This window comes from Larimichthys crocea, chromosome XI (assembly GCF_000972845.2).
Source record: "Larimichthys crocea isolate SSNF chromosome XI, L_crocea_2.0, whole genome shotgun sequence".
Taxonomy (NCBI): Eukaryota; Metazoa; Chordata; class Actinopteri; family Sciaenidae; genus Larimichthys; species Larimichthys crocea.
In genome coordinates this window covers 1866617-1891933 of record NC_040021.1, presented here as the reverse complement: position 1 = coordinate 1891933, position 25317 = coordinate 1866617, and the positions used below count along the sequence as shown (strand labels likewise).

At 40.3% G+C, this 25317-nt stretch overlaps 1 protein-coding gene across 1 annotated transcript in view; it reads left to right on the top strand.

Moving 5' to 3' along the window:
• LOC113746842 (histone deacetylase 2) overlaps positions 1–9866 on the top strand; it is a 29281-nt gene extending 19415 nt beyond the window's left edge. The window contains exons 15-16 of the transcript XR_003463169.1: positions 993–1001; positions 9854–9866. The gene's annotated coding sequence lies outside the window, so the exon portion shown is untranslated. The remainder of the gene's footprint in view (positions 1–992; positions 1002–9853) is intronic.
• Positions 9867–25317: the final 15451 nt, after the last annotated feature.

The following is a 25317-nucleotide window of genomic DNA, read 5'->3' as shown; positions in this document are numbered from 1 at the left end:
ATAATAATTACAAAAAGTGAAAAACTTCCTTATTGCATTACAGGGCTCCACCTCTTTATAAATGTGGGTCTCTGTAGCCTTATTCTTTATGTATTTGTTCCATCTCATACAGTTCCCATACTGTAAGCCATATATTATATGTGGTTCAGGTTTCAACCATCTTATTGTGAGACATTTAATAGCAGCTCCCAAGAGATATGTATAGACTGGATTATTTACATGATTTCACACATGCATTGCTAATATTATATCAATAATTCATATCGGTTATCGTCAGTAATGATACATTGTGACGCCGCAAGGTGAAGTAGATCAATTTGTCATGTATTTTAATCACTTATGAGCTGCAGATACAGCATTTTAGATTTGTCAGAAATGCAGTACACACATATCAATAAAAGAACATACACTGTGATGGAAGATTTTATTGAGAAAAGCTACCTCAAGAGGCAGACAGTGTTCGAGCTGTGGCAGAAATATCCAGAAAAACATAATTAGATATTATGTAACTTTTTTCCCCTACAACTACATTTATTTGATCGCCATAGTTACTGTTTCTTTTTCAGGTTAAGATTATACATAGAGAATGTATGATGGCTTTGTAAAATATGTAGCATTAGTCGACACGGAACTACCACCCTATTCTCAAATATTAAACAGAATATAAATAAAATGCCCCCTGTCCCTTTATATGATATAATGAACTGTAAATAACAGAGGTTGCATACTTTCACTTGTGATATTAATAAATGTTAAATGTTGTAAAAGCATCCGCCTCTTTCCTAATGTACTAAACAAACAGTTGGATGTTATCAGCAGCTCTCACTGTTGGAGGCATAACAACTAAACACTGTTTGCCAGCTGATGGGGGTTGTTAGTCACCATGGGAGTCCCTGAAGGTGGAGGGGGCTACATGTGGTTGTCACGTAGAGTCCCAGGAGGAGGAACCATCCTCTAACCAAAACTCTGCACTCATTGTTCAGAGTGTGTTGACACACACAGTCTGAGTTTTGGTGAGAAAGTGGAAGTGCTCACAGAGTAGGCTGGGTTTCACCGGGAATGTCTGGTAATTAAGAAGAAATGTTTGTGGTCTGTTTTTTTGGAATCATGTCATCATGTCAGTAAAGCATGTACATGTGTTATATTATTTCATATCACATATGTTTATCCATATTTGAATGAGGTTCTCTTATAGACTTTTTTATAGACACTTTATTGGTCATTTATATGATGCATGTATTATGTTTTAGATATGAGTTGGTGATTGCTGTTTTCAGGCGAACTTACCAATAGCACAGCACCCACCAACTTTAAAATGTTCACGTCCAAATGAAATGAAAGTTCATTCATGCTAGTTGCCGGTCTACCAAACACACGCATAGAAGAGGTTTTAACAATCCCCAGAGGAGCGGAGCTAAAGGGGAAGTGTGTAGTTTGGCCTGGTTAATTCATTCAAATCACATGATTCTTGTATTTGCAGAGCTGACATTCTGCTGTTGTGAGCAGCAGAAGTGTTAAGGAGAAAGAGGCCGTATCAGCAGGGATGAATGTGCAGGCACATGTCCTCTGCCTACGGAGGCGCCGCTCATGATGTATGCAAAATGTGCCATACAAGGAAGGAAACACTTCCTTGCCAAGAACCTCAAGACCGCTGAATAGCTAAATAGCGCAGGGCTACTAGCTCTATGTCACTTCCAAACTTTGGTGGCTCTATAGCATCAGACAGAATGGCAATCATAACGTTGCCCATAGTAAACATAAGTGACTGGCTGCTGGAGTGACATTTAAGTGGAAATGGGCTGTTGGTGGAATCATGGTTTGTCATTTTGGAGCAACAGTACATGGCGTAATACTATATATAACATTTGACACGATATAACCATAGCTTATCAGTTAGCCCTGCTATGTATAGTTTCAGATTTCATTGTAAATGTATTCTCTGTGGTTTTGTAATGGCATACTGTATCTGTATGTATGTAATATATTATGTAATGCATTGTAGAAGTAATTTCTCTATGAGCAGTTACCTCAATACAACAGAATGTTAAGCAGCATCATGTCAGGTTGTGCTCTTGGCAAGCCGCCCAGCTGTGATCAAACACGATGATGTCCACAAGAAGTTGGCTAAGTAGCTGCGATAACAGGACATGAATGTTTTATGTCCACCTTTGATTGACAGTAGTTGGGTGAACGGGCCTTCTGCGGGAAGTGTTGTCCCTCAAGGAAATCAGCTTGGTTCTAAATCAGAGAGCAAAATGATGCTAAGATGCTAAGCAGAGGGAAAATGGTTTTAAAAAACACTGATCCACAATCGTGGCTCCAAACACTAAGTATTAGGAAGAGAGGCGCTGATCAGGAGTACCTGTTTTCCGCCAAGTTAGATCTGGTTCTTGAACTGGTTTTGTTCAGGATTCAGTCAATAAACAACATTCTTATCTTTACCCTTATCCACAGGTATTAAGTACCTGAGGATGAACAGAAAATGAAGTTTATTGGGTTACACTTCTGTACCGATGCCATGCAAACCGATCTATTGACCAAACTCACCTGACACTCGATATGTTGACAAAACTTGGCTTGTTTGATGAGACCCGTGCTCCAGGGGACGTTCTCCTGTGAAATCTAACTGATATCATCACATTAAAGCAAGCAGGATGTGACCCCTGTCTTGTATCCTTAGGTGACTAAACATGACACTGGTGCTGACTCGTGTTCTAAAGACAGAGAATGAGAAACTTTAGCTTGTGATCATTGTACACTCCTGTGTTTTGTGGTTACCAAAAACAGCATGTTTGTAGTCCAAGCAGCCAATCCCGGCCCCTCTTTTGTTTCAGTTATTTGTCCAGGTAAAAACTCTCTTATCTACATTTGCTTCCTCGTACCTGTTATGCCCCAGTCTAGGGGCCTAGAACATAATACGAAATAGGTGTCCCAATCTTCCCCGAGTCCCAAGTAGCCACTTACAAGTGTTATGTACAAAAGAAAAAATGGTTTATTTACAAAACTCAAAATATCAAACAACTATAACTAAGGAATCAACTTCAGGGTGGACCCTTATGTTCTGGCACATCATTCCCCTACAGAATAAGGAAATAAGCTTAACTTGATAAGAAAATATAAAATATCTTTAGGTTCTAATCATTTGTTTTACCAAACCCTCTAACTTGTGCCTATATTAATCCTTATACTGCCCTCAGTCATAGTGAGTACATCACAGAGGTTTGTTGGGTGTTCAAGGTTTAGGACTGTTCCATCCTGCATGTGTTATTATCACTAATTGAGTTTTAGTTTTATGGCTTTTACCATCATCTTTTTAGTTAGGATAGCGTTCTGGTTTCATAGCGTCAGTAGTGACTGGTGATGTTTGAGCAGGCTTTGGTTGCAACAATCTGTATGAAGGTGGAACACATGAGCTGAAATGCAATCTTGACTGACTATTATCTGATGACAATTAAGCTTTTTTTGAAGTTATCTGCCTTCATATGCAGATCTCCGCTTATAGATATTAATAGAAATGTGTATTTCCTGTCCTTCTCGTGTATCAAGTTGCTAATCAGACTGCAGAGGAAGTCTTGGCCCAGATGTCTTTATTCTTTTTCCGGATATCCTGACTACACTGGCAGCCCAGAAACTCTAGCCGATGCCCAAAGGCTAAATTGCCATCAGATGATAGCCGATTGGTTCAGAGCTTCTTCTTTTTTTGGTGAGTACAATCACAGCTTAACATTTAGCAGCAGATGATACATTGATAAGCTTATGATACTGAGCATGAACTACACAGCTGATGGCTTTGTAACCAGCACCACACCAGTTGTAAGAAATCAATAATTTTCCTTTAAGATAAGGGATAAGAACAAATCAGTGTTGTGACTTAGTATTTGAGTTTGCATTAACTTTTCCATTATTGTGATTAAAGACATGATCTGGGTGATCATAAAACATACTGTAGTTGAGTTGAGTTGAAAAATTCCCAATATTCCCTTCATACCTCAGAGTGTGTACTCCTTTTCTTTTCTTTTTTTCACGGTTTCTGGCAGTTTTTACATTTTTGTCTGGCTTTAACACTTTTTTCCTCCATGTGGAAAACCCTTTGCCCATGGTCAGTGTTCCATCAGTGACCAGCTGAGTAAGCAGAGAACAGGGGAGAGTTGGAGGCAACTGAGTGATGGAGCACCGTGAATGGCATTGCACAAAACACCAGGGAGGAGCCCACTGACCTGTCTGAATGGGACAAGGACAGGAGGAGAAAAGGGGCTCTTTAAAACTCAATCTGGCCAACCGTAAATGTTTGTCCACAGCTTTTCTGCTGCCATTACAGGAATGCTATTAGCTGGCCCTATTGTGCCTTGTGGGAATAGCTTGACTCAACCAGGCTGCTAAGACTGGAGATTTGTCTTCGTGCTTCCTATACAAAAGGTATAGGAACCGAACACTCAGAGCCACACAAAAGCTGTGGAAACGTGATCTTCTTTTTCATAAGTCTGAGTTTTGTGTGAGAGGGAGAGGTAGCTGCTTCCGCTGGCTTGTATAATTGCAGGTCTCCACCCCCCACCGTGGATCTGGCCCCAGTTCCTTCTCCTGTCGCTTTGTTTCTTCCTCGGCTCAGGTCCCCCACCCTGGCTAGGAGCGTTCAGGGAATATCTCCTTCTGTTTTGGGTGTGCCTCTGTACTCGACACAGATGGCGATTCAGGCACCCCGCATGTCAAACACCATGCTGGGCTTATCGCTAGCGGTGACTTCACTGGCAGTGACTTCATGCTCCACACGGCGGGCTTTTATTTGCATAGACCACGTGTTTAAACAAAACAGGAGCTGTTTTGCCACGGAGGAGAATCTGATAAGAAATAGGAGGGTTTATCTTCCTGCTCTACCTCTCTGCTGTGGCCGTTTACTCATGATTAACCAGTTAACAAGCAAACATGAACACTATGGGGAAACAAGCCAAGGAGTGCAAGCAAGCACATCTGTACACTGTAAAAAAAATAATCTTTCATCATAAAACCACACCAACTGTGTAAAATGTGAATAAAAACAGACTGCATCAAACTCAGAATGAGTGTATATTTACAAGACTACATTTATCTGTTTGAAATATCTGCATTCATTTGAATATAGGTCAGGATTTGCATCATTGTATTCATTTATGTTCTACCCAGCGGCTCAACGTGTTTGGAATCATGGTTGTAATTGGAGAAGTTTCAGTTTCAAGTCAGGTGTTATAGGCCATTGACGACTGATGGGACCAGGTCTGTTCCAGTCTGGCTTAGTTGGTGTTGGCAGTCGACAGATAAAATCATATAGTGCTTGGCTGAAATCTTAAGTCTTTAGTCAATACACAACGTTCTCCATCCACCCATTCATTTTCTGTAAGCGCTTCATCAGTGTCATGGAGGCCTGAAGCCTATTCTGAACCGAAGCAGACACGGGCAGAACATGCTCTACACAGACTCCAGCCGAGGTTCAAACCAGGAACCATCTTGGTGTAAGGAGACAGTGCTAACCACTGCACCACCCTTGGACTTCTCATTAAGATTTTTTGTAAAGTACATTGTGTTCCATGTCTGATATTTGTGATAGACGCCAGATGTGTCACTTGCGTGTCACCTGCAGTTCCCTTTGTTGGCTCTACAATCCTGCACGCCTCTCTATTCAGGATCTCACTCAAAACTCAAGTTTGGCCTTTTCAGCACAAATTATACCACATTAAACCACAATTTCCCCTGAAGAAGTGGTCTCATTGTACGAAGGCATGCACAAACGTGTGAGTGGGTTCATCCACATCCGGAGAAGATGCTACACGTCCCTCACATTCGCTGAGTGAGGACGGCTGCAGCCCATCCTCAGGCTGAACGCCTGCTACATTCTCAGCCACAGTGCTTGGCCTCCTCAGCCTTCATTTAACAATGTCATCATCCAAACAGCGGGTCACACAGGGTGTGAATGTGATCTGCGAAGATCTGCTTGTTGTGGTTGAGTGATTGAGGGCATTCTGGTTTAGAGGACATGATTAAAAGCAGACCCACATTCAGAGAGAGTGAACCTGAGGCCCATCTGTGAGACACAGAAGTCATCCCGTGTTTTGATAAATTTGCACCATGATTCATCGCTCCCCTTTGATTGATTTGATTTAAAGCGGACCTACGAGGCAGAGACAGAGAATGAATGGCGCTGTGTGTCTGTTCTGTTAGATTTGGGGGGGGGTTCAGACTGTTGTTTGCGTGTGTTGATAAGACTTTTGTCTGTGCAGATTGCTGCCTCAGCACAGGCTCCAGCCACAGGGATGCCACTGGCTGACAGATGCAGCAGAAGCAGCATGTGTCTCGCAGAGCGGATGATTAGTCTGCCAGTCCGCCGCATGCCGAGCTCACACACTGCAAAAATAAATCCACAACAACGAGTCTGTCAATCCTGTGTTGAGTTTATTTTTTATTTAAAGGAAGCGACAGTCTGACAGCTGTACGGGGCAGCTATTTCATGTCGCATGTTTTCAATAAGTTTTGTTGCTGACTCATTAGATGTTAACGATCACTAGAGAACTCTGCTGCATGAGCTGATCAGTAATGTTGGTGTGATGTGGGTCCATCTGCACAAACTCGTCTTGCTGGCCAAGCGCGACAAACCCACTAGACTTCATCAAGGATCACAGTAATTTATTTATCATTGGACAGCACGAAGTTGTACAAGAAATGAAAGTTTGTAGTTCCTTTAAATCAAATCAAATCAAATCAATTTTATTTGTATAGCCCAAAGTCACAAAGTACATTTGCCTCAGAGGGCTTTACAATCTGAACATCTTTAGAACATAACAGACAATTAAATGGTAAATGGACTGTACTCATATAGCGCCTTTCTAGTCTTCTGACCACTCAAAGCGCTTTACAGTACGTATCTCATTCACCCATTCACACAGTGATGGCATTGACTGCCATGCAACTGGCTCCTCAGTTTAAGGAGCTAACCATTCATACACATTCACACACTGATGGCACAGCCTCAGTATCTTGCCCAAGGACACTTCAACATGCAGACTAGAGGGGATCGAACAAGGGATCGAACTGCCGATCTTCTGATTAGTGGACGACCCGCTCTACATCCAAGCCACATCCGCCTCAAATAAATAAAGGTTAGGGTAAATGGAGGGTGTCCATCCATTGACTGCGTTTGAGCACCAAGCATCATTGATGCGGACAAAGACTCCGGACATTAGCCAGGAGCTGGAGCCAGTCCAAGCTGGGTTTATCTCTCGGTCTCCTTCAGAGGAGATCACAGCAGCTGCTGTGATATCTACTCTGTCTCTGTTCCACATTAGAGTAAAGATGTACATTAAACAGATGCAAAATATGTCAGGCTGAGTTAGGGTTGTAGTGCAGCTATAAAAATCTTTCAGGGAAAAAAAAACCATCAAAAACATCTTAGCTCAAATTTGATTTATTAGCGCTGCAGGGGATTTCAAGCACCTCTTGTGGTCTAATAAAAATGGAGAGAGCTCAGTTGCCATCATGGCAAAGTATGAATGAACAATTTTTTGAGGAAGATGGTGAAGTGCAATTGAAAGCTCTGGAAAATCTCAAATGTAAAGTCTAGATTATTTTTTTAAAACCAGGGTCAATAATGAATGCCTATGGCACTTTGGGTTTCAAAATCACTGTGTAATTATCATATAGCTTCAATGGCATGTAAGAATAAGAGTTCCAACCTCTCAAAATGAGGAGTTGCTGTTCACAGAGTAACTTCTAGGAAAGACTTGCCAAGGATGGATTATAAAAGAAAGAAAGCTGCAAGTTCTAGAGGGTGTGAAATCCTTGATATGATATGAGGTCCTTGACTTGTCAGTGTGCTGATCCAGCCTCCACACAGCTTCCCTCCTCAAAGCCTTGGACAGTGTTTACATGTCTACAGCCGCTCCTTTGATCACCCTTTGGGCCAGTTGCTCCCAATTAATGACAAACGTGTGGCAAGAATCTTTGACCCCTGGCTTCAGTAAAGCAAGACTACCGCTGTGTGTGCTGCGTCAGATCAGCAGCATTTAAAGCAGGAATTTAAGGGGCAACAGGAACTGGACCACAAGCCCCCCCCCAAGCCTCAGTTATCATTTCAACTACAAGGCATTCCTACAGCGTAAGACGTCATCAGTTAGAGCTGCTGGTTTAAAGGCCTGCTCCCCTTTACTGGCTCATTTGATTCACATCTAAATATGCCTCATTCATCATTTGGTAACGATCACATTAGTTATACTGATGGAATTAAATGAAAATAAAAAAAAGTAATTTCTCTGGAGGATCATTCATGTGAGTTTTTGCTGGCTGAACTGACATCCATCTATTCAATAAAGTAGAAAACGATCCCCAACACCTTTCTCCATTGCTACATTCTCCGCTCCCCCCCAACCATTCCTAGGCCAGATGAGTTAAATAAACATTCTATGCATTCTAGGTCTACTCTGGGTCTCCTCTCTGTTGGGCATGCCTGCTAGCAGGTACCATCCTTTGTGAGCCCCAATTTGATACCTAAACCACCTCTACTGGTTTCTTCTCACTCTTCTCACTGTGAATAAGCAGTGATTTTACCCCAGAAAGATGTCTTCACAGGTCCATGCAATTCCAGGTGTTCTGTGCCCATCATTCTGTAGTCATTGTTGGTGTTCTCGCACTTTTAGAATCGGTTTGGGTTGGCCACATTTTGAATCAGATCTAATTATTCAGGTCCATTTGAATTGGGTCTGACTGTCCTTGAATCCCTTTCACATCAGGTCAGATCCTTATTTTTGAAAATAAAATTTCATGCACAAGTTTAGCTAAGTTTTGAACATTTTGTTCCCATAAGCACCTCTACTCCAAGCTCCACACTTCACACCCTGTCCCTAAGCCCAGACTCCTTCGAAGGAAACTAATTTCAGTTGCTTGGATCAGTTATATCATTCCTTTGGTCAATCCCCAAGGTTTAAAAACATACAGGAGGGCTGGAAGGTTTGACTGGTATATTTAGGGCTTCAACTTCAAGTTCAGTTCCCTCTTCACTACAGTCCAACACCTGCATCGCTGTAGCCTCTACAATTCACCTGTCAATCTTGTATTCAGTCCTACTCTTATTAGTGAAGAAGACCCACGCATACATAAGATAAAGTATTTTGGGTACAGTAGGAGGTACAGTGTGTCAGTTAAATGTGGTGGATGCTGTTGTTTTTGGTGAATTGTGCACTATTAAAGTTACAAGCATCAGGATTCAGTTCTGTTCACTTTTTGTTTTTTTATGTTTTATGAGTTGAAAATGGTGAGATCATGAAGCTCTTGATGGTGTGGTGTAACAAAGACGCTAACTTCACGTACTGTGTGTGTGTGTGTGTGTTAGATGTCAAAAACCTTGATAGGGACACCTGGACTCGCAGTGTGACTGTGATCCAAGTCAAGTAGTATGTGCTCTTTACTTAGCAGTGTTGTGTTATTGTTCTTTAGGTCTCTAACCTCTATCACTGGTGAGGCTTAGCTAAGTGAGACTGGAATGTGAGAGTACATATGAAGCAGGTGAAGCTACAGTGACACAATCAGCGCTTTCATGGCACAAATCTGGAATGCTGTTGTCTTGAATATTTTAAGCTCAAATATTTGCCTATTGACATGGTTGAGTTAACTGTGGATCAGCCACACTTGTATGAGCATCTTCTCTTCATGGACTGAATCATCTCGTGACATTGTTTTGTGTGCTTTGTAACTGGCAAAGTCAGATTTTTTTTTAGTTCAGTCCCAATATTAAATACTGCTTGTGAAAACATTAACTTTAACTGAAGATGATAGAAAATGAGTTGAAAAGATTACCTAATGTGTAAGCTGATTCATTGGCATAGTTGGTATATAGCACACACAGACACTGTGTAGCAGGGAATTGAAAACAACATGAACTTTCACTTTTTAGATGTATTAATCAACCTTAACTCACAGTATAACCAGCACTGGCTAGAACTGTTGAAATCGATCCCTTCGAAATGACCATATTTACAGCATGCTTATAGCATGCTTCCCCGCAGAGTTTCATAGTAAAAGCGCCCTGAAACCCCTATTGCCTAACTATTGCCAAAAACGCCTACAACCTCTGCCAACCAATTTCCTGGGAAACCCTGGAAGAGAGGAAGTATGTAGCGTTTTCAGATATGTTTAAGTGCACAAGTCAAACTGCGTTCTTGATATTCCATTTGTAATTGCATGTGTTATGGAGGTAGGGTGGCATTATGATGGCACATCAACCTATCTGTGAGTGTGATGGTTAGCACCTTTCCTACAAGCACTTGGCTTTGATTCCCGTTCATAATTAAGTGTGAGGACATTCTTCCATTTGTGTTTGAGTCATCATCCCAACACTTTACCTGAAAGTGATGACAAACAGAACATCTTCCTGTCTCTACCATTAAAGACTGACGCATGCTGTTGTCAGATTGCCCGTGCCTGCAGCTGTTTACAGCGAAAGCACAGCTGGAGTGAGCTATGGTAAGCTACAAATACTGCCTAAATTATCCCTGGAAAGAGTCTCGTTCTTGTTAAAAATCAATTCGAAGCAATGGTGCATAGATGCGTAATTGGAGAAAAGTGAATGTAATTTTTCCCACATGGCAGGGAACAGCAAATATTCTGACGATTTCTGATGATGATATCAGATGGATGTCCTCGCCATGATGAGGGGAGATGGAACGAGCTGCGGTTCCGTCATTGTGTGCAGCAATAATAAAAACAGAAAGCAGATCATCTTTTTTATGTAAAAAAGAAGTAACCTTAGGTTTTCATTTTAACACCAACATGAAAATGTTCACTCTGATAGTTTTGTGTTTCATATCCTCCCACATGGACAAGTACACTAAGTATAAAAAATATTGAGGCCTTCAGATTTTTCCATTTCCAGCTCTGAATGGAGGCACACATGAGGAAGTTGCAAGTACAATTAAGCCTGAAATAACAGGATCTCTAAGGAAATATGAAGTTTAATTAAATTTCACAAACATTAATATTATCTAAGGTCAGCAGGCGATGGGGACTGTCTCTGCTGTAACACACTGCAGTGTTGGCAACCTTGGATTTTGCATTCTCCAGCTCAGTATTTGAAATGGATGTACCTTCAGGGGTATTCATAATGGTATTCATGTTGGTTGTCACTCTCATTGGCTTGAGAACAATCTTTGCATCTTTCCTGTTGGTCCAGTTCCTGTTGCCACTTTCTGTTTTGGCATGCATGTTGTTTTCAGAATGGATAGTGGTGAAAATGGTAGTTGTTTGCCCACTATGTTGCAGGCACTGTTTCATCTCGTAGCCACATCAGTCTTTAACATGGGAGGGGGCAGCTGCAGCAGCTGTTGCTTTTTCTGCAGTGAAGGAATTCTGTCATTTTTCCTTGTTAACAATATTGCCTTATCTGCGACAGCATCAGATTACTTTTTCACATATTATCCTGTGTGGTTTAACACATCACTAGAGTTTGGCGCACAGCACTGTCAGTCATCTGGTAGGAATGGAATTTGTGAGCATTTCATCAAGTCTGAATCCAAATCCCTTCGAATTCTCTATTAAATCTTGGTGGGGAATGAAGAAATCTCTTTTTTGTGGTTTTCACCACATATTTTATCACTTATTTGCTGTAAGGGAGAATAATGTTTGCTCCTTACTGGCTGGATGTGTTACAGCATTTAATTCTGGCTTTAATGCTGGCTGCTGCCATGTTAGATGAACTGCTTCTTCCGCCTCCCGGCTAATCTAAATATCGGCAAAGACATGGATCATCGGCGGATTTGAGGCAGGCCGAATGATGCTTGGGTGCTCTAATGAGCCATCTGTAATGGCATTTACCTGTCATTCAAAGCGTCCATGCTGTTAATTATGCTTACTTTAAGCCTTAATATTATCTGAACAGGCTGTGGAGTTGGGCATTTTAATATGGGTGCTTATGGAGCAGCCACTTGAGAAAGCACTTCTGCATTGGCTTAATTTCCCACCCTGGTATCCACCCTGTATCCAAACTTTGCCACATTTAAGGTAAGGTGATCCAACCTTTCATCAGTCAGTCTGTCTCTGTGAGTTAGCATGTGTTTTTATGTCACTATCAAAGCTTAATGAATTTGGATAATTTGCCTGCGATAGGTGTGTCCATTTAGATCCAAAATGAACACCCCTATCACAACCTCTTATGTGACTCAACCTTCCCTACTTACTCACAATTTAGGGTCCTTTAGCATTTTCCAGGCATGTTATGTTGATATTGCTTAGTCAGAGCCAATAATGTCAACAAAATGTAGAATTATGTATATACCCTCTGCCTTTTCCCCCAGTTAGGTTATCCTGTCTTTGGCTTTTGGGGTAAACCCAGCGACCCTGACTAGGGGAGAGGACGGCTCAGTGGGTTGATCTGATCCAGGTAGGTCAGAGTGGTGGGTGTCAGAGCTCCTGAGCAGGTCTGTGTACTCTGTGTTTTTTCATCAGTTGCTGATAATCACCAGAGGCCAGCTGGGGGGATCTGAGAGGAAAGGAAAGGCTCTGTGGCTGTCGGCCAGCTGGCAGCGTGCTAACCTTGGAGGGGTTGTTTTGGGTGTTGGAGGCAGCAGTTCCTGGATATCTGCTCCAGGCCACAGCACTGCCCTACTGCACCTGGTATTTTTACACTAACAGTGATTGTGATGGCAGTTCAACTGAGCCCACACCACATTCACAGCTCACAGAGTTGTTAGTCCTGTTCTTTTCTAATTGTGTGACAGTAAAGTGATGTAATAACAAGGATTTCATAGATCTGTTAAGCTGTTAACCGTTGGCAGATTTTTAGGGCTACGACTTTTGTAGTAATACTGACACCACTACTTTTTTACAGATTTTCAAGGAGATTTGGCACAAATCTTCCCATGTTGACCATTGTAAAGAAAGCATATCCAAGAAGAAACATGAAAACAGTAATGTTATCTATAGAGAAAATCAAAATAGCTTCACTCTTTGTCTGACCTATTGTGTCACCATAGAAACTAAGACAGGAGGCAGGTGTCAAGTCAGCAAGTCCAAATTGTCTCTGTCACATCTCTGCCTGTGTAGCTCAGAGAATACTAGATGATTTTGTAAGGAACTCAGATGTATTTGAAAACACTAAAATTGCAATGAACATCCAGTCACCCAAAACATATGCCAGTCCAAAATGAATTGTCACAGTACATCTGTGCAGACAGCACATGAGACAAGCTATTTTAATGATGTCAGTTTCAAAGGAAAGCCACTAAGCCAAAATGTGCCCAAGGGTATTTTTTAGTGCCTGTTTCGTACTTGTTCTTGATATCCATCCCTAAACATATCTAGACATGTTTATTCCGGTTTGCCCAGGGCGCAAATGTGGCCAGGACCGGCGCTGCCTACTGCTGCTGTGTTTGGTCATTTGAAAAATGACTGGGTGTGTTTCCCAAGACACACCTTTTGCTATGATCCACAATAGCAATGCCAAACTCTGGGTGTAATGGTACACAGAGGTTTGGTTAGGTTCATGTCCTGATATAGATATAGATAGATATGAGTGTTTATTGCAGGTTGGGTACATTGTGAACAAAAAAGTCTTGTCCTTAACTCTCTCTTCATTGCTATTGTAGGTGACAGGGAACCCAAATTGTTCAACCGGTTTAAAGGACGCAGGCAGTCTTCCAGTTCCAACGTTTCATTTGCACTCCCAGTAGTGTTGCTAACAGTGTATGGCTAAGATTTTTTGGACAGAACTTGCACTTGTGAAATGACATGCATTAATCTACATGTAATCTGTGTGTGGCTTCGCGCACTAGACGGTGACCGTTGCACCATGATGCTTCTAACACAAGACACAAGGCATGGAGTGTAGACCAGGCAGTGCATTATACCCACAGGCATAGGCATTGTACAGTCATGCCTCCATTCAGCATTTTGTATTCCTGGTTAAATAGAAACACCAGGACTGTATAAGATCGTCAACCACTGTGGGAAGAACATGCCGTGACTTGGCAAAACTTTGGAACATCGTCCTGCTGGGTCACCTAAACAGACAAATACAGTAAATTGAGATGCTCCGATCTAAACTGTTTGGGTTGATATTGACGGTGATTCTGACCTTATTAAGTAGCTCTGGAATCAGCCCGACTTCAGTTATCACAATAAATATCTTTTAAATAAATTAATTTACTATGATCCCACTGAGTTTGGGAGTGTGGTATCTGCTTCATTTTGGCTGCTACAGCACTTCGTCATAGGATATGCAGCCTGCTGTGATAATACTCTGGAATCTGCTCTCGTCCTTTCTGGGTGTCGGGAACTCTGGGATTTGAATTCCAGGTGTTTGAGATGTAAGAGACTTGTAGGTTTGTCACTGACCTCCCCTCTTGTACCACTCAGTGGCTGCCCTTTACCCCTTTTCAGCAACATAAGTGCATGTTTTCAACATGAAGAGCTGAACCCCAACCTTGACAGTACTCTCAGCATGAACTACTTATTGGAGTTCAGGTCCACGCTGTTCCTGTCCCTCGTACATGCACACAAGATCAAAGAATGGTTTAAATTGGCAGCAGCTTCTTCTTAGTGATGCTGATTCAAGTCAGCAGGGACGGAAACTATTTCTTTCAACAGAACATGCCAGCTGTTTCATTTATATTCACATTCTTTTTTTGTTGCTAAAAACTCTTCTTTATTGATTTATTCTAGCATTGATGCCATAGCTAACATACACAAATGTCAGTTTCTTTGTGGAAAACATTCTGTATCCCTGATTAATAATCCACTGAGTGTTTCCTGTTTGTGTTTTTAAATTGTCAAATTCTACATAGAAATAAAGTGAGTAAAGAAAATAGTACAACATACTGTATATTCATGCTCTGTTCAACACATTTTAACAAGCCTGACGTGGTTTAGGGATGTACAGGGCTCACCAGCAGAGTGCCTGTTGATAATGTAAATAATGAATGCAAAACCAAGATTAAGTAGAATTGTAGATAACAGCATGCACCAGAGGAAATAATTTTCTTCCACAGGCAGAAATCAATGTGCTCCTCTGCATTAGGTTCTGTTCAGAGGTGAACAAACAAGACTAAAGATACAACTGATGAATACAGCAAAAGACTTGCTATGTTTCCTAAGGTATTTTGGGTTTAGGCACTCAATATTCAAATTCCCACAGTGAATGAAATCAGGTTTTTAGTTAAGGGAGAGCTAATGAAAAGCCTGTGGATAAAACCTGAGCAGATATCCTAAAGATTTATGAACATCAACAACAACTATGACAGCTTTCCAATAAGAGAAAATTCCTCTTAATACAGGTCAGGTGTGTGGGTTGAGGATGGGTTCCATTTTTGATGTGATTCAACTTCAGTCAACACAAAAGTTAATTGTTTATAACTAGTGAAAAGTGTTTTCCATAATTGATTTAAATGTGATTGGATCCCAACTCTAGTGTATGAAAATCATATCAAGTATGTGGGCGGCTGTGGCTCAGGAGGTAGAGCGGGTCGTCCACTAATCAGATACTTTGCTTCCCCGGCTCCTCCAGTCTGCATGTTGAAGTGTCCTTGGGCAAGATACTGAACCCCAAATTATTCCTGAAGGCTGCACTATCGGTGTATGAATGTGTGTGAATGGTTAGCTCCTAAAACTGATGAGCAGTTGGCACCTTGCATGGCAGCCAGGGACGGACTGGCAATCTGGCATACCGTGCATTTGCCCGGTATAGCATACGTGCTATTTGGGCCGACAAGTCCCGATATATATATGTAACGAGTAGATCACACACCCCGAACACACTCTTGGGCTTAGCGATGGGCAATGTGGGCCGCGCAGGAGCGGGGTGGCGGCTGGTTAGGCCATGGCATGATGGCAGCCAATGCCGTCAGTGTATGAATGGGTGAATGAGATATGTAGTGTAAAAGAGATTTGAGTGGTCGGGAAGAAAGGCACTATATAAGTACAGTCCATTTACCATTAATCATATCTGTGATCTGGTTAATCCGCTTAAAACTGCAACCTTTTGGAGGGAAGTAAAAGTTCATGCAAATCTTTGGTGAATCTTTAGTCACCTGACAGTCCTGACCTGAGCAAACAGAGAGCTCAGAGTGGCTGTCATAGCATGTTAGTTGCGTTCATCCATTCACTTTTATATAACTCTAGTTTGAATAAACTGTTAAACTGAATTTTCTACCTGACTTGAGAGTTATCAGTCCATCTGGAGAGACACTGTGACTGACTGGCAATATAGCATCTACACACAAGTTGACAATTCTGGCCCAATGTTGGCGTAAGAAGTAACGTCAGGCGAAAACAAATGTTAAAGGGGGACATGACATCACCATCTTAAGGTCCCTCCACTAGTGCAGCAAACGTGTGAAAATGACCTTTAAGGCCAGATGAGTTTTCCATGTTAATGATTCAGACTAGGGGTGGTAATACTGACTCAGGGCTCAGGAAAATGAATTAGTTTTTAATGAGGCCCTTTGTCCTCCTCCCTGTTTGGGTGTAGACACACTGTAGGCTTCTCCTCCTTCCACAGGATATAGGCTCATTTATTCAATAAAAATGTCTGCTTCAACAAGCCAGCGTTATCACTCTGAGACACAATACGTTTTCACTGCATACCAAACAGTCTTGAAATATTTGTTGTGCCTCAGCTTTTCATTATATTCATGGCATCTACCTGACTGCAGTGTTTCACGGTGTGTAATTGGCATGATGTTTACTGCAGCAGTCATAGTTATTGTGTGTCTTTGTTTGGACATTTGGTAATTCTTCCAAGCCATGCAGTGAGATGTGCCAAACATAGTATTGGCCTAGAATCTGATTTGGAAATAATGGATGTAGAGCATGAGGACAGACTCATTTGAATATAGATTTCAGGGAAGCGTGGAGTGTAAGATTACAATTTGAATGGTGCTCACAGATTGTGCTCACTCTGCTGCAGTAGTTCCTAATATTTTCACACTGAGATTTGGAAACAACAAGAGCAGGTGTCGTGTAACTTTATTCACAGGTATCTGATTTGATAGTTCTCTGTGTTTTATCAAAGTGTCAATAAGTGACAGCATCTGAAATGCGACACTCTTAAACAGAAGAATAGATTCACAGGTTCTCTTACTGTACATGTGTGAGTTTCAGATGCAGTTTTGTGAGCTCCTGTTGGAAAAAAAGGACATATTTCAAGACATTTTTTAACAACACCTGGTCACAGGGGAGGAAAAATATGGAAATATGGGACTGGGGCTAAAATGTTGAGCTAAAATCATTTGCTATTTACTAAATCACCTGCAATAGAGTATTGTGTTGTTAAAGAGGTATGACTATGACTGATGGACTGAGGCTAATAACAGTCGAGTTAATGTTATGTTCCTGTAACTGTACTGTAGACGTGTCAGATGACTGTGTTGTAGGCTCCCTGCTTGGTAGCTTAAACCATGAAAATAGTGTTATCAACCACACTGTTTACATCAGGTAAAGTCTTTACAGGATTCCTGCTTCCTTTTTGCAAATTAATCAAAACGCAAAGTATTATTTAGATATTTGACAAGTTTGCAAACCATAGAAAAACTTTGTTTAGGTAATTAGTGCCATTGACTATTTTTAGACATTGATTTTAACTGGTTCTCTCCTAAGGTCTTCAATTCGTATCAAAGTGTTTTGAAACATGTGATTTATTAAAACTAACGAAAGACAAGTTAGTATGTCACCGGTCATATCAGAGCTGTTGGATGATTATTGGTTCATACAGGTCTGTTTTCAAATCATGTGTCCTGGCTTTGCATCCCATCTTAAACTTGAAGCATTTCTCATATTTAATAAGAAATGAAAACTTAGAAATGAAAAAAAAAAGTTCCTATTTCCTAGTTCTTAAAGTATCTGTTCCTATTTTTTTTTTAAACATTGAACATTGAAACTGTCTTCCAAGACCTCTTTTTATCTGCTTCCAGTGAAAGAGATGGGTGACCACATCTATCGTCCTTGTTCTGTGTAGAAACGCATACACTGAAGTTCATCTGTAGTTAATCATTGGAATCAGCAGTCTGAGTGTATAAAATCCTTTGGGTATCTTCTTAAGTTACAGTTGTTATATCACAGAATTCCCTCTTTGTGTTTCTTAGCATTCTGGCATAAGACCAAACATAGTGCCAACTTTCATTTTCTTCAAATGGATCCTGTTGTATCTGAAATAGTACTGCAAGTATCTCTTGTTGGTTTAGTTTATAGACAGAGACTGAAAACGGTATTGTTTCAGCTTTAGGCTGAAATATCAGGTATTATTTACTGAATTTGTTTTTTAATTATGGAGCCTTTGTTAGGTCAGTCAGTCAATGTATTTTTATGGATATCTTACTGAAAAGAGATGTTTTTCAAATGAGTTGCTTTATCATCTGATCGGATTTGTAGTGACACCCCAATCTATATTCTAGCCATATTCCCTCACACTGGGATCACTTCTCCTGGTGTTGATTGAGAATGCTACTAAGGATGCATCAACGTGCTATACCCATCTTTGGTGTGTTTAGCTCAAATAACTGTAAACCTGTGGTGCCTCTCTAAACCTGTCCATAGTATTCATCTCCCTGAAGATAAGAAGTGATTCTGTAGCATACAATGAGCACATTATGTCCCGTCACGCTTGTAATTCTCTTTGACGGATGGAAGGAAATTCTTTGTTACGTGCCACACTGTTACCCATGCCTGGATTTAATCCCATGCCTGGAGCCTTTTTTTTTGTCTTCGTCAGGTTTATGGGAAGCAGGTTGAGCATGTGCCCTATGCTCTCCAGATCAGTACCACTCAGTGAATTGACTGGAATTAAACAGTTAATCTCAATTGGGCTTTTTCATCCTTGACAAGACCTTTTGGACCTCTTTCTCTTGTACTCCATCAGGGCCTAATTGTGAGTCCTGTATGACTGGGAATGTGAGTTCTCCCCCTTCTAGCTCTAGGGCATATATACATATTCTCTGTGGAATGTCGGAAAGGCATTGTTGTCTTCTTTCGAAAGGTCTTCCGAGGTCCATGAATGTTATGTTCCCAAGCCCTCTGCATAGTGTAACTCACAGTCCACTAATTGCTGTAGTTGGAGTTTTTATGGAAAGAATGGCAAGGATGTGGTCACAGTTACTTGGGATTTGTCTGGAGGGATAAAGGCATCAGTGGGCACGTGAACAATGTTGAAGAGGGACACAAAAGGAGTAGCCATGAATTAGGAACCATTACTAAATACCATGACTGCTGAGCTCAGAGTCATTCAGTTTGTTCAGGAAAGCCCTCACAGTCACCCACAGATAGAATTGTGAAAGTTCTTGACCTGATTGTGTTATTCATTACATTACATAACATTACAAGATAAAAAATAATTACAATAGTTGTACGTCAATGGCAAACAGTGTGGACAAATCTTGTCACTGAACCATCTGAGAGGTAATGTTGGGGAGCATGGATCCAATCCCATGGATGAAAGGGTTTAGGTAAAGGAAAACTTATTTTCTACCTTATAAAAATGCAACTGCCTGCAACATTTTCGAAGTCACCTGTTAGCTTTTTATTCAAGTCACACGTGCTGCGATTGATTGGAACAACATTTCCACCACGTCTATTTTAGGAGTTAGGCTCTGTGGGTTGTATTAATTAGATTATACACATTAGTTTCATTTGAACTTTCTTTGAAAAAAAGTGTCAGCCTTAACTAGTGCTAGTGAGCTTGTGAGCTACTCTGTGCTTAACACATTCAGCTGTGCCAAGAGTTGGTGGTATTGTGAATATTATGAGTATTTGAATGTCACACTGTGAAGAGTGTCTCTTTCAAAAAACAAATCCAAGGCACACAGTAGAGTTTGTGCTTTCGGAATTGGAAACAGTAGGAAATTTAGCCATAGGGATTACATTGTAATCACAGTAACAGGTATTGCTTCATATGAAATAAGGAATATTGTGATTATGTAGTTAAGGCTTGGATGGAAGTCATGTTACAGTCATGTGTTCTCTTTGTTCCGAAAGCCCATTATTCTGGAACCCTAATAATCTTTCAGTGTCCCATTGGATAGGAAGCCCATTTCTTGACAGCCTGTTGTCCCTAAAGCAAACACCTGTTGCTCCAAAGGTCCATTGTTTCAAAAATACCAACCCAGTATCCCGCCAAAGTAGGGGTGGGCAATATATCGAATATACTCGATATATCGCGGCTTGTTCTACGTGAGATGTATGAAATGACTATATCGCGACCATCGAGTACTTGTCACATAAATGTTTTAAGCCGTCAGCATTTAATTCTCCAGAGTTTTACCTGTGTCACTCACTCCTGGTGCTCCTCACAGCACACAGCACACTTCCCCGCCCAACCAGAAAAATCGATTGACAGCTTTATAAAGCCCGAACCCGTCTGCAGCCCGACGTTATTAAAATGTGCGCATATGGCATAACAGTCAAGAATGAGTCTAGCCTCCCCATTTGTGCTAAACACTAAGAGTGATCATCTTAATTTGAACATTTTAGTAGATGCAACTGGCATAAAATCTATTTATTTATACTGAAATTTAACAATTGCATGTAGAAGATGACAGAACATGTCATAATAGGGTGTACCTGCTATTAGTAGATTAAAAAATGAAATCAAGTGCATATTAAATGTGTATTGAAACAACAGACAAGCAAAGTTGCATTGAAGATAAATTCATTCAATTCAATTCAATCAAGACATTTAATCAATATGTTAGCTGTGGAACACAAGTGAACTGGAATTAATAAACAAAAAAAAATATTCCTGAAATAAATAGAAAAAGACTAAAATGTTTTGACTAAAACAGGACTTAAATACCCTGTGTTCGTGTTTGAACTAGACTAAAATTTTAAGACTTTTAGTCGACTAAAATATGACTAACAAAAATGATTTGTGAAAGACTAAAAGTGACTAAGACTAAGAATGAACTTTGAAACAAGACTAAGACTAAATTGAAAAATGGGTAACAGAATTAACACTGGTCTACTGATTGGTTGGTTACAAAGAACATATATACACAGATGTTCCCACTCCTCCTGTGATGTGACTGTGTTACTGTTCTGAGTGGTTTTCACAGTCACAACCTGGACTTCTGCCTCTTTGGTTTGCTAATTTTATTTTACTTTTGAAATGATCTGTTGTTGATCAGAAGAAATGCACTTTAATTTTTTATTGTGTGAAATGTCTTTCTCAGGGGATTCTTGTTGAATGCACTTTTTTGTTTCTCTGAGCTCTGTTTTTGTTAAGGGTCTTTGAGAACTAGGCCACAGTAGAAAGGCCTACCATGTTATTATTTAACTTTATTTGTTAAAAACTTGTGAGTCTAGCACCCTAATTTGAAATAAAGGGGGTTTGCTAAAATTAATTTGATTGTGATTTTCCATTTTTTGCATGCAAATTAACAAAAACTCTAATAGAAGGGTCTACTTGAATCATCATACTGATGTTATTTTTTGCATCAAATGGTTGAATTTAACATTCATAGTGATTTACAGGAGAAATAAAAATATCGAGATATATATCGTGTATCGCGATATCGAGATACTGGTTATAGGCCATATTGTGCAGCCCTACGCCAAAGCATGTTATACACATCCATTGTGTTTTGAGTCTTGTGCAAAGTCACTGCCTCTCCAAGCTTTTGGTGCCTCTTTTTTTTGCAAGAACATGTGAAATTAGATGAATTACAGTTTTACTTTGGCTCATTTAAAGTATGACAGAAGGGCTACAGGACCAATCTGGCAGAGAGGGAGTAGGCATGCAGCAAAGGTCCAGGATGAATGGAAACACAGACTGTTACAGTTACTTGGTATGCGACAAAGCAAGCTGAGCATCTCACATTCCTGGGACCTTCAGGGGGTTGGTTAAGCAGTAGTACTAAAATTTGACGAGTTATGATGCAGGTTATCAATAATTCCTAATTCATTTAATAACATTTTAAGATTCTTACATGTATCATGCAGATTTTCTTGAGTTATTTAAAGCTTCTGTGAGCTTGTTTTAGCAAGAGAAACAATGCCTTTTTTAAAAAAATACTCTCCTCCAATATTCACACACACTTCTTTTTATTGTCCAAGCTCTCACACACTCTGGCCTTAAATAGCTGTCTACTCATTGGTTACATCATACTCAGTTTATTTGGAGAAATTATCCAGGACATTTTGATGGCAGATATTGAACTAATCTCTGTGTGTGTGAGAAGAAAAGACATTTTATCTCAGCTAATTTTGTTTTGCGACTCTTTTCTTGTTGAGAATAAAAAAGGTCCCCATGTTTCCCCAGTGATAGAGCCTTCACTGGGTACACAGTCATCTTGTGTAAATGGGGAATTCAGTTACAAGAGACAACAGTGTTGGCTGAGAGTCTCTGGCTTGTGCGTCAGCAGCATCTTTAGAAGAGAAAAGGCAACTTAAAACAGCAGAAACTGCCCGAGGCTGTCACAGCTGCTCATCCATCCCCATTCAACCCAAAACCTATCCTACGTTTTTTCATTTTGGTCTGCATGTAATATACAGTGCTAGTCAAACCTAGAATGAAATGTTATGTCGGCCTTATCGTTTAATGATGTTTGATTTAGTGTTAGTTTCTTGTAACCACAGCAACAGTAGTCAGCCTTTTTACATGAACTCAACATATTCAAATTTCAGACTTTCATCACCTGTTGCTTCGTACGTTATGCAAATCTCACAGCTCTTGCGAGTGATGACATTTCATTTGTTTTGCATGTTCAGTCTGTTTACTGGAAATCACATGTACTTTGCACCATGATTTACAGAGCATGTGTGGAGTAACTAATGGTGATGCATGTCATGTGTGGAGACCTGTGGCTTCCTGATGGACATCAAAAACACTCATATCTAAAAATGCAATGTAATGTATGGTGATACAGTTGTTCTTTTTCATGCAGTCTTGTACACTTGTTCTACCTGTTGTCTGCTTTGTTAGAGTCGCAGAGGGCATCTCACAAATTCAGTTTTCACTCAGTTTTCATAAGCTAGGAAGCATTAAGGAAGAATGAGTTGACTAATACAATCAGTCATACAACTTAATATGCTGGTTGGACTATTGTTCTCTGGATGGACTTTTTTGCTTTATCACCTGGTGAAAGAATATCACGCTGTTTTGTGTTTGCTTTGTAGTTTAGCAGTCAGTTTCGATTTGTCACTTGTTTTTGGTGTCCTGACCATGCACAGGCATTTAATGTAGGCTACAATTAAAAACTCTGAGTTGGGTTGTACTTCAGTTTCATTTAGGACTTGCACAAGACAGAATTTAATAAAGAATTGTCAAGATTAAACCAGCAGCAGTCAGAATGGCCTGATTTAGTATGGGTCAAGCTTCAATAATACTGGACCTTCGGTTTCTCAAAATCTATCCCAGTAGTGCCTTTATGTCTATACCTGCCTGGATGTTTTAGTTCAAAATTTGTAGTGTCCAAGGCCAAGCTAAGATAATCCTAAAGACATTGCTATGACATCACCAGGGTTATTTTGGACTTGACAAAGCTCCTTTAGAGCCACAGGAGACACTAAATAGCTGAGCATTATTCCCTAAGACAAAAGTCATTGTTTTGTGTTAAATCATGGGAGTGCCCTTTTAAGAATAAGTGAAGCAGCTATTAACAATGTATAAAATCTCTACATGTGATTAGAAAAACCCATACATGCCAATGTTGCTAATATGTCTGCTGGGTAACTGGGCAACTGTATGCTAACATGTTTGCTAACTTAAGGGGTATAATATGTCAACGAGTGGCCAAAAAACATAATACTTTTTTAATTTCAAGACATTTTTGAAACATGTTAATTTAACTCCAGTTGTATCTTTTCCCTTGTGTTTAAGGAACACCAAAATATTAAGACTATTGAAGCTGAGAGTAGGAGCACTCATTCAACTCGATGAAACCGGCTCAGTGACTCACTTTCGCTCCTGCTTACCAGTAAAGAAGTTAGTCAATTATTTCTCCTGTCAAGGTTGTGAATCAGAATGACAAGTGCTACAGCATGCCGCTTCTACTGTTTCCCCATTTGCTTTCTAGCACCTCATTAGCATTTTCCTTTAAATGGCTGATCCTCAAAAGGGAAAGATAGCGATCCATCACTCCTCTGGCTCTTTTGTCTGTCTGAGGTGTCAGAGAAAGAATGGAAGGAGTTCTTTCCTACACTGTCAAAGATTCACCAGGAGTTTGAATTAGGTTTGCTGATGCAAGAGTTGAACATCTGTGTTGTGTCTCAGCGGTTAGAGAAGACTTGCAGACAGTGCCTACGTCTTCAAACAGGAGATAAATCATGACCATAGTCTGTACAGTATACAGTATGAACCTTCAGTCTTTGAACGGGACACTCACTAGCTTGTAGGAAAGAAGAGACTGATCTGTTTGATTTCATTTAGAATATATATTTAATTGTCTTTGGATGAACTCTATGAAACCCTTGAAATTAAATAGAAAATACATGTATGGATTAGTCGGGAGGCAGCAGAAGGGGGGACTGCCAAGATGGGGGCACCCTGAGCCACCATACTCCGAGCTCTTCAGAGACTCGTGAGTGATGTCATACATACTACGTCCAGGTTTTGTACAGCCTATGGGTAGAATACACTTAAGAATGAAATATATTAGACTTTGCAAATGTCAAATGCATACAGTGCTGCTCAATAGTTTGTGAACCCTACAACAATGGTCAGATTTTTTTGTAAAAAATACTAAAATAACCTTATTCAATGTTAAGTTATACCCCAGTTCACAATACTGACATTTCAAATAATGGACTCAAACAAAATAAATTATTATATTGTCATTCTTTATTTAAAAAAGGTGGTTAATTTAAGAAAAACTCCTAACCTCAACCAAACAGTTTCTGTAGTGACTCATCTGTCTCTCACATCTGCTTTGAAAGATATTTGCCATTACCAATATTCTTGTGTCTCTTGCTGATATTTTAGAAGGTCGTCCACTTCTTGGCAGAGACAGTCTTTTTCAGCATTTTTCTCCATTTGTAGGTGATCTGCCTCACGTTGAAACGATGAAGCTCAAATTGTTTTGAGATGACTTCATAGCTATCCCCAGACAAATGTGCTGTCACTACACTCTGCCTGAGGTCCTCTGAGATCTCGCTTCCTCTCTGCATGATTGACCTGTATGGGTTCACCCAGGTAAGACTAAAGTAAGCTGGTTTTATCTGTTTCAATCAGTGATGCGCAATTTCGTCCCTAAACATCTCTGATGTTATTGGTCCATTTCAGCCACCAATTTGTCCCACCAGATTCTACTTAACAGCTTGTTTTAACCAATGCAGCTCAGGGTTCACAAACTTTTGCACATAAGTTGACCAAAAACTCTCAGGGGG